This window comes from Mercenaria mercenaria, chromosome 12 (assembly GCF_021730395.1).
Source record: "Mercenaria mercenaria strain notata chromosome 12, MADL_Memer_1, whole genome shotgun sequence".
NCBI lineage: Eukaryota > Metazoa > Mollusca > Bivalvia > Venerida > Veneridae > Mercenaria > Mercenaria mercenaria.
Window position 1 is genome coordinate 46,094,891 of NC_069372.1, and position 10,638 is coordinate 46,105,528.

Here is a 10,638-nt window from a genome sequence, read left to right on the forward strand (position 1 = left end):
TCGCCTCTACATTATTGAGTTCTTTTGTTTAAGTAGGACGTTTATCATCGTAAGTGTTAGGACTACGTAGGGCGTTTATAGTAAAAAGCGATATACCTTAACTGCTCCAGACTTCCATTTATCTGAAAGAATAAACACTAAGCCATAAATAGATAAGAGGACCAACTGATCCTGCGCTCACCTGAATAAATGCAGCTTACTACATTTAAACAATAAGAAGACCGTATATGGTATCCAAATTCTGTCATTACATAATCACGTTATCCCATACCCTGAATTATTTGCATATCAAGGTCTAACTGGTACAATGTGCTTAATGGTTTGCATAAAAAGAAGGTATGTGCCTTTTAAGTACGGTTCGACAGTACGTGATTCCGATCATATATTAAGACGATAAATCGGCAATCACTTTGTATATCAGGTAAAACTTTTAGAATGCCTGTGAAGATCTAACATATATATTAAAACACCGTGTTTTCGCGGTTTCGCCTTCGCTTATTTAAATGATAGAATTTGGGTCATTTGTGGCTGATTTGGGTTCATCATGTGGATGGCTGGGTCCCAGCTTCGCACATTATGTCATATACAAAAGTTAAAGGGAACCAGATATTTGATAGAGCAAGTACTCGTTGTAAAACGTTATGTTTAAATTTGGACCAATCAGAAACAAGTTCTAAAAATAGCACGTCTGCTGGGGTACAAATAGGTAGATGGGTGACAGAGAACTCATTCGGTATCCAGCGGTCGAAGAAGACACATCGAGGACTCAACTAATAATTTATTCCAGTACCTTGATAAGGAGACTATTGCAGTTACAAAACGTTTGAAGTTCATAGACTAAAGAAAAGTTGCAGAATTTCAACAAGGTTCCGAGCTATAGGGCCAACGCATAGGAGTTTTACCTTGTGGGTAGTTGAATGCTATATACGATAGCAGGAATAGGCTGAGCATCGGGAAGCTGAGACAGAGACCCATAGTTTGGTAATCTACTGAGGTAGTAAGAGGGTTCCAGCTTATAGACGGTTCAGCATTACTGGCGAAGTACAACCAAGGCATCGGGGATATACCTATATGGTAGTTGAATGCTTCATATGATAGCATATAGGCGCTGAGCATCCAGGAGTCAGGGCAATCATATAGAGTTTGAGAGGACAGAGGCCGAGCATCTATGCGATAGGACTCGTATGTTGTTGTTCAAAGACATTGTCTGACGGGAACTTCATCAAAAAGACCAGTCATTGACAAGTATAGAGTCTCCAGCCTATAGGAGTTTGAGCTAATCATTTTTAGTGGAAGATTGATAGTTTGAAACACTTAGAGATTAGCCTGATCCCTGAAATTGTCTAGCTCACAATTGAAATCATTTAAGAATCATTGGTACACGAATCATTTAGGCAAGGTAGCCTGAGGAAAATTTTATATACGAGATATTTGGTCTCGCCAGCTAACAAAGGACATTCTATTTTGTTTGTCAGCTAGTCTAAGACATAGTCACCTTAGGAATAGGACCCATTTCATTGTTCAAGACACTAAAGGCGTAGGCACTTCCCTGGGTCATATAAACAGTATCCTGACAGAGGGCGAAAACGTGAAAAATCAACAACACCATATTAATACCGCGGAAATGCTAAATTACTTGTATCTTATTTTGGTTTAGTGTTATCGTTTCATAACATTCTGTTTACGCGTCATTGTTTTCACGTTTTCGCCCTTAGGACGACAGTACGAAACCAAGACGGCCATAACGGAACGCCGTACATAAAAGTCTGTTTAGTGATAAAGCACCAGGTTACATTAAAGAGCATTTCATTCAACAAAGTTTAATTCATAGGTATCTCACTAGGTTAAGAGTGTCGGTTGATTCTTCCAATGAATCATTTGTAGAAACTAAAATATTTTGTTTTTCCGAGGTTAAAGGTTTTGGTAAGAAGTCATTTGCAAATCAAGGTTGCTGTTATGGAACAAAATGCCAAAGCATTTAAGAGAAGGTGGGGACATCCCTCATTTTAAGTCCGCTGTCAAATCCCATTTATTAGCTACTGTCTGAGGTTTCAATTCTATTCCTGTTGTACTATAAATAGTTGTCTTGTTTTTGTTTTTGGTATTCGTTTCAAAAATAGATTGCAATTGTTCTACATTTTAGTAGTCAGTTGTTAATATTAACAGTTTTGTGATAGTCCATTTTCTGTCTGTGATAATATTAATCCAAAGCTTTATAGTGCGATTTCATTGTTCCTTCCATTTAATAAAATCTGTTGTTGTTTAATGTGTCAGCTGCATTTGAATGTAGGACAACAATGAAAATAAGAATAAATTTTCTTTTTTTGTCAACCTTATATTTTAATGTTTTGACATGATTTCATATTTCTTATTGTTTCCTTCTAATTTTATACACTTAATTTTTAATCAAAACTGTTTATTTGAATAATATCTTTTATTGTTTATCTCTTATTAAAGCAACCCTCTGTAATAATCTTATTTACAGAACCTTAAAACTAGCTTTATTTGTGTAAATATCATTTATCATTTAATGCAGTGCTACCTTCCGTCGTTTTCTTCTTTTGTCAAGCGTGTTTTATTTTGTTTTATATATGTATATCATGCATTATGTTGTAATATGTTGAAATATGAATGAATGAATGAGTGAACTAAATGTTTAACACGACGATTGTAAGGCACAATAAATAAAGAGGGTGTGTTTAAAGCTAGGATATTCTGTAACAGCTGTTTTGATTCCTCATTTATCGTTTCATTGAGAATAGACAGATATGATTATTATGGCGTACAGGAAAAAAGTGAAAATGGCGAAATTTTGTTAACTAGGGAGGTTCCTTTTTCGAGTGATCAGAGGCTTGAGTCAAATGCCATGTACCAGATTATACTGATCAAGCAATGTGACATTGCCACAATCTATCATTAGAAAAGGCAATTAATTTGCTAAGTCAAGGTTTCCGTCTTGCTGGTAGCCAGTTCCTGAAATTATACTCTGTGTGTCATCCTTCAGAAATACATTTAAAACATTACACTACTAATATATGGTAAAATACCTAAAATAACGTCCATTCGATGACCTGAGGTTCATCCTTCACCAGTCAAGCTCAAATGTTTTTATACAATATTAATGCAACTGAAATTTTGTCTCCTGGTTCACCTTGGAGTATTTTAAACCACTAAAGTTGGAAAATCATTATATAAAACATACATGTACCTGAAATATAATCTATTGGATCAACTGGCATGACTGGATACGGATTACTATGTTTCTATCCGTAGCTAGACGTAGCTATACGCACCGTATGTGTGACTGGGGTATATAGGAAGCAGAACAGATGCACCTACAGGCAATTAAGATAAAAGAAAGATTGTTAGGGACGGAGGACTACGTGGTGACGTTAGCTGTCGAAACTCTGGCATCATTGTATAACTATGACATAAATCAAATGACGAAGCTGAAAAAATTTACCTGCGATCCATAGAAATAGGTAATTACTTTTAATTATAGAAGTTTTAATAATGACATATACATATATGTAGAACTGTGGTATATTCTGAAGAAGAAAAGTTATGTTTGGATAAAATTTCTGAAGAAGAAAATTTATGTTTGGAAAAAAAAGTCATGCTGTCAAATTACTTTATTCTGTGGGCAACAATTTCGTGGATTTGACCAAAATGGCTATTTTTGCGGTGAACATAAATTGAATGGTATTTTTTCTTGCTCATTAGGATTAATGTTTTGATTGATTTGGTCACAAGAATTAGTCCCATTTGAATATTTAAGATTTTATACTGTCAGTGTTCAGATCCCGGTGACTTTGACCTTCAAAGAAGTGACCCCTGAAATCAGTAGGAGTCATGTACACATCAAGACTTTCATACAAATTAAGTTTCAAGGTCTTAGGTGAAATATTTGTCTAGATATTGAGCAGAAAACATTTTCAATGTTCATGTCATTGTGACCTTGACCTTTGACTCAGTGTCCCCAAAATCAGTAGGGGTCATGTGCACATTAAAACCAACATACCTTCAAGATTCAAGGTCCTAGATATTGAGTGTACTAAAACGTTAACGTGAGACTCATTATTCCATCCACCCGCCTATTCACCCATCCGCCCGGACGAACCTAATCTACAAGCCAGGTTTGAAAACCTGGCCAAAAATACATGTTAATGACTATTTATAGTAAACCAATCAGTGGATATTTATAAAACCTGGTCTTTGAAATTTGAATTTCTGTAAAAACCAGAAAATACTGAAATTGTGTTTCGAGAATAAGTAATTTTCAGATTTTCATTATGGGTCCACTACCTTATAAGTTTGATTTTTTTTTAATTCACCTTTGATACCTTAAGTAAAATGGAGTTGGTGACATTATAGTGTTGTCTGTCAGCAGTTAAAGAATGTAAGTGTTAATGCTTAGCTGGAGTTTGACAGAAAATGACTTGAGTTGTAAATGTACAGTTAATCACTTGACCCTTGTGGCCGCCAGCGATTGTAGTTTTACTTTATTTGTGAAATTGAAATACTTTAGATTTTGAGTTGCGTAATTGTCAACTTGTATTTAAGATGGTAGACAAATTATGATAAGATCATGCGAAACATCTATGACTGTGGAATAAACTTAAGATTATGTACATCAACATCATTATCAACAACATCATCAACAACATCATCACTGTATCTGTATTTATGTAGAGTACATGTACATCATATATATCAACAGTTTAGTATGATATGTCACAGTCAATTGTTGTTTTGTTGTTTATATTTCTTGTGTATATGAGTATACAGCTATACAAATCATTGATATGATTAAATGCCTTACTTTAACAATTTAATTCTTGAAAAAAGCTGGTCTTTTAAGAATGCAATGAATTAGGGTTAGGTGATTTTGGTTTTTAGAAGTGTTGTTAGTTCGACAATTTTTTTGAAGAGTAAGGAGAGCTTATCCCACTCCTTGGTTAAACTTTTAACAATTGTTTACCATCGAAATGTCCAGTTTTAGGCAAGAGTACATAACTTCATCAACTTTGAAGAATTTTGTCTGAATCATGGCTCATTTTAACTAACAAATCCTGCTTAATTATTTTGTACCAGTTCAAATTTTGTGTAAACTATTTGACATTTGGCTTTGAAACTTATCACTAAGTCTTTATTTGTCAAAAGTCACTATATGTAGGCAAAAGTAAATAACAAGTATTTTGGCTTAATTATAATCCATTTTGGACTCAAAAAACTGGTTCAGTTTTCGTTCAAACCAAGATTTTGTCAAAACTATTTGATCTGTAGCTTTGAAGCTTTTACGTTTCTTGATCTTCATGATCTCCATCTGCTGTCCAGGATATGTAACTTTGTCAGAGATATTTTGTTGAATTTTGGCCCTTTTGAACTTTGAAATCACTTAAATATTTTGTACAAGCCCATATTTTTTTTTCTAAATACCACGTGTTTATTATGATCATAGTCTTCATATGTAGGCAAGACTACGTAACAAGGACAATGATTTTGGCTCTGTTATGGTCCTTATTTTAACATAGAAAGTAGTTGTATCTTCCTTATCAGTCCATATTTTGTCTGAACTGTTTGATTGATGGTTTTACATTTACATAATTACATTACACGTAGTCATACGGTGCAAGACTTTTCCAGGTTCACCAATATAGATACATTGCTTGCCTTATCTATTTTCTTTCTTTTGTCTGAATATCTCTGGCAATATTTTTACTCCATACTTAAATCAATTCTTCGAATAGTTGAACATGTTGTCAACAGAAAGGTGTTGTTTTTAAAATATGCTCAGATAGATTTAATTTTGAAATGTATATTTCTTATCCCTGTTACAACTCCATACTTTAACCATGGTGAAGTATCTCAAAAAATAAACACACAGAACTATACCTTTTATTTCACCAAATTATAGGCCATACTTTTATTTACGACTGTGAAAAGTTTAATCAAAATCTACATTGTAAAAACATTTATTCATCAATTTCATGAAAATGCCATGAAAGTTTTGATTTCCCCATAGACGTCCATCATAAAATGTTGCGTGAAGTTCAAATTTTTCACATCAGTTTAGCAATAAATCGAGCATATGACTCTATCTTTTTTATTTGCTGAATTTGCTTGGTGTATTCTGAAGTTATATAAACCATAAATCCAACTTACAGTATAAATCTAAAACCTTGTCATTCTGGATACGATTTATTCTGCCTTTCCGACCAGTGTAGATCATTATTAGCCTGCACATCCGTGCAGTCTTATCAAGAGCTGCACTGTTCGCAGTCCAGTTCGATCATTTTAAGGAGCACCCCTAGACAATTAGTGGTATTGTCCAAAATGAAAGATGGACAAATTCATTATAAAAAATTACCAGGGTAAGGGTTAACAGATATTTTACTTTAATACTGCTAATTTTCCCTTATAGCCTAAATAAATTGTGAAGTAAAGATTTTTTTTAGAAAATATTGGTGTGTTACCCGGTTTGTTTGTTTTAAAGTACCATGGACACAATTCTGGTCATGTGACTATTTCTCAGTTTAATGGTGCCTGTTTAACTGAGTGGTTAAGGTTTATATCATTTGCCCCTTACTGCTGTGGGTGTAGAATATTTTTAGCTTACCTGTCACAAAGTGACAAGGTGAGCTTTTGTGCTGCGTCCGTCGTCCGAGCGTGCGTCCAATCGTGCAATAACTTTTGCTTTTGACCACTCACGAAGTCGTATTTTTCATGGGATCTTTATGAAAGTTGGTCAGAATGTACACCTTGATGATATCTAGGTCAAGTTCGAAACTGGGTCACATGCGATCCAGAACTAGGTCAGGTCTAAAAATAGAAAAACCTTATGACCTCTCTAGAGACCACATTTTTCATGATATCTTCATGAAAATTGGTGAGAATGTTTACCTTGATGATATCTAGGTCAAGTTCGAACTGGCTCACGTGCGGTCAAAAACTAGGTCAGTAGGTCTAAAAGTAGTAAAACCTTGTGACCTCTCTAGAGACCATATTTCTCAATGGATCTTCTTGAAAATTGGTCAGAATGTTTACCTTGATAATATATAGTTCAGGTTTGAAACTAGGTCATGTTCGGTCTAAAACTAGGTCAGTAGGTCTAAAGATAGAAAAACCTTGTGACCTCCCTAGAGGCCATATTTTTCATGGGATCTGTATGAAGATTGGTCTGAATGTTCAACTTGATAATATTTAGGTCAAGATCGAAACTGGGTCAACTGCGGTCAAAAACTAGGTCAGTAGATTTAGAAATAGAAAAACCTTGTGACCTCTCTAGATGCCATTTTTTTCAAGAGATCTTTATGAAAATTGGTGAGAATGTTCACCCTGATGATATCTAGGTCAAGTTCAAAACTGGGTCACGTGCCTTTAAAAACTAGGTCATTAGGTCAAGTAATAGATAAACCTTGTGCCTCTCTAGAGGCCATATTTTTCAATGGATCTTCATGAAAGTTGGTCAGAATTTTTATCTTGATGCTATCTAGGTCAAGTTCAAAACTGGGTCACATGAGCTCAAAAACTAGGTTACTATGAGTAGAGTGGCAGGTATTTCAAAGTAAGTGCCCTTAATCACTTGGCAAAGGAGGCCAACTTTGATTGACTTTTGTATGCCAGTTTCATCTTGTTAAATAGTGTCAAATCCTTTTTATTCAAACTGTTTCAAAGTCGAAAGCACAGTTTTTAAAAAAACATTATAATGGGTTGTTGTCTATATTTAACAATACATTTTTGGGAGAGAACATTTTGCTTATTGTATGTGTGCTTTATTACTCTAATAGGAGATTGAATAATCTGAGAAAGGGGAAATATAATACTTGACAACTGTAATGCTGACATATATTATGGAAAAGCTAGTGCATGATGCAAAATAAAAGTTGATATAGTATTTTTGGTGATGCTCATCTGTTGCTTGATCAGAATGACTTGTTTAATCCTTATTAAGTATATATTATGATAAAAGTAATGAACTATTTTCTATGTTGTTGTTATTTATGCTGTTAAGGCTAATTACGCTGTTAAGTAACAGTCACATAACAACCATGAGTTCTAGGGGACATAAATGGTGATAAAAAGGGCATTTTAGCTCATCTGATTTTGTCTGCGTCGGCGTTGCCTGGTTAAGTTTTATGTTTAGGTGAGCTTTTCTCCCAAAGCATCAAAGCTATTCCTTTGAAACTTGCAACACTTGTTCACCATCATAAGCTAACACTATACAGCAAGAAACATAACTTCATTCTGCTTTTTGCAAGATGTTTGGTCCCTTTTTTACTTAGAAAATATCAGATTTCTTGGTTAAGTTTTATATTTAGGTAAACTTTTCTCCTAAACTATCAAAGGTATTGCTTTAAAACTTGCAACACTTATTCACCATCATAAGCTGACCCTGTACAGCAAGAAATATAACTCTATCCTGATTTTAGCAAGATTTATGGCCCCTTTTGGACTTAGAAAATATCAGATTTCTTGGTTAAGTTTTAGGTTTAGGTCAACTTTTTCTCTTTAACTATCAAAGTTATTGCTTTGAAACTTGCAAACACTTGTTCACCATCATAAGCTGACCCTGTACATCACGAAACATAACTCCATCCTGCTTTTTTCAAGAATTATTGCCCCTTTTGGACTTAGAAAATCGGTTTTCTTGGTTGAGTAATATGTTTAAGTCAGCTTTTCTCATAAACTATCAAAGCTATTGCTTTAAAACTTCCAACGCTTGTTCACCAACATAAGCTGACCATGTACAGCAAAAAACATAACTCTGTCCTGCTTTTTGCAAGACTTATGGCCCCTTTTGGACTTAGAAAATATCAGATTTATTTGTTAAGTTTTATGTTTAGGTCAGCTTTTCTCCTAAACTATTCAAGCTATTGCACTGAAACTTGCAACAGTTGTTCACCATCATAAGCTGACTACGTACATCAAGAAACATAACTCCATCCTGCTTTTTGCAATAATTATGGCCCTTTTTGTACTTAGAAAATCATGGATAGGAAGATTTTTCTATTATACAAAAAAAATCAGATGAGCGTCAGCACCTGCAAGGCGGTGCTCTTGTTAGATTTGAAATTTCTGTCGTTCTTTCCCTTTTCTTGCGATAGGCATCTGCATACAAAAGTTTCGCACCTAAGAAGGTTTCTCATTTGGCTACTTTACAGAATGCGATCAGACTCCACACCTGACATCGAGAGATAACCACACAGGGCAAGTTATATAAGGTTTGTTTCGCAAGAAGAATGATGCCCTTTAATAACATAGAACTGTTAATGAAATTAGTTCATCAGAAATGCTGAATACTTATCTCAACTTAAGTCATTCTCTGCTTAAAATCTCACTAAGCAGGTTTCGTATATCTGCCATAAAATTTACCAAAACTGTTCTCCTTTTAGATATAGATAATATAGTTGAAGTTTTGCATATAAGCATCCAGAAACTACTTGACCACATATTTTAAACTCCACATATCCCTTAAGCTTCAAGAAAAGATATCACACAACGGGTTTCAGAACTCAGCTAACTTTACTGCAAACTTTGATGATTATGACCCTTTTTATACGCTCGTCTTTGAAAGAGCTGGGATGTATTATGTGAACACCCGTGGCGGACAGCGGTGTCCAAAACTTGTCCGCTCTCTTAGTCTGAATAGTTTTCATCCGATTTTCACCAAACTTTCTGACAATGTTTGTGGTCATAATATCTCGGCCAAGTTCGATAACCACCCAAATAGCCCCAGGCACTTTTTTATTATGTGTATTACTCGAAAAAATTCGTATTTATAGCTCTGTTCGCTCTCTTATTTGAATAGTTTTCATCCGATCTTCACCAAACTTGCTGACAAATGTGTATGGGTATAATATCACGACCAAGTTTGATAATCATCCAAATCGCCACAGGCACTCTTTGCTAATGGCCCTTGAGATACTTGAAAAACTGCGAATTTAGCCATGTCCGCTCTCTAATTAGAAAAGTTTTCATCCGATCTTCACCAAACTTATTGACAATGTGGGCATAATATCTCGGCTATTATTGATAACCATTCGAATCGCTCCAGCAATTCTTGGATTATGGCCCTTGAATTACTTGAAAAACTGCGAATTTAGCGTTGTCTGCTCTCTTAGTCGAAAAGATTTGATCCGATCTTCAGAAAACTTGCTGACAATATTTCTGGGCATAATACCTCGGCCAAGTTCGATAACCGCCCAGATCGCCTCAGGCACTCTTGGATTATAACCTTTGAATTAGGCTGAGTTCGACGACGGGCATATTTTGTGACAATCTGGCACTTTTGTTAGCTTTTGTGAAAGTTTTGCATGTAATCAGATTGCAGCAACTGGATGATTTCAACCAGATTAATAAGTTCAGAAAGTGTTACCAAAAATTTTCTGTAGGGACATTGATTGGAAATTATCTATTGTAAGCTTCAATTAGAGATATTTGAAAATACCACAAGTATGAATAATGGATAATCTACCATTTTAATCATGTAAATTTCTGCCAAACAAGCATACTTCTTCGACTGTGTACTGTCAGACTATATTTGTGATTATTGTAGTTCCGTCTTATAGAAAAGTATTGTTTAAAGTCTTTGACAGCAAAACACAGTGAATCAGCTTACTAGACAGATTTGGTAAG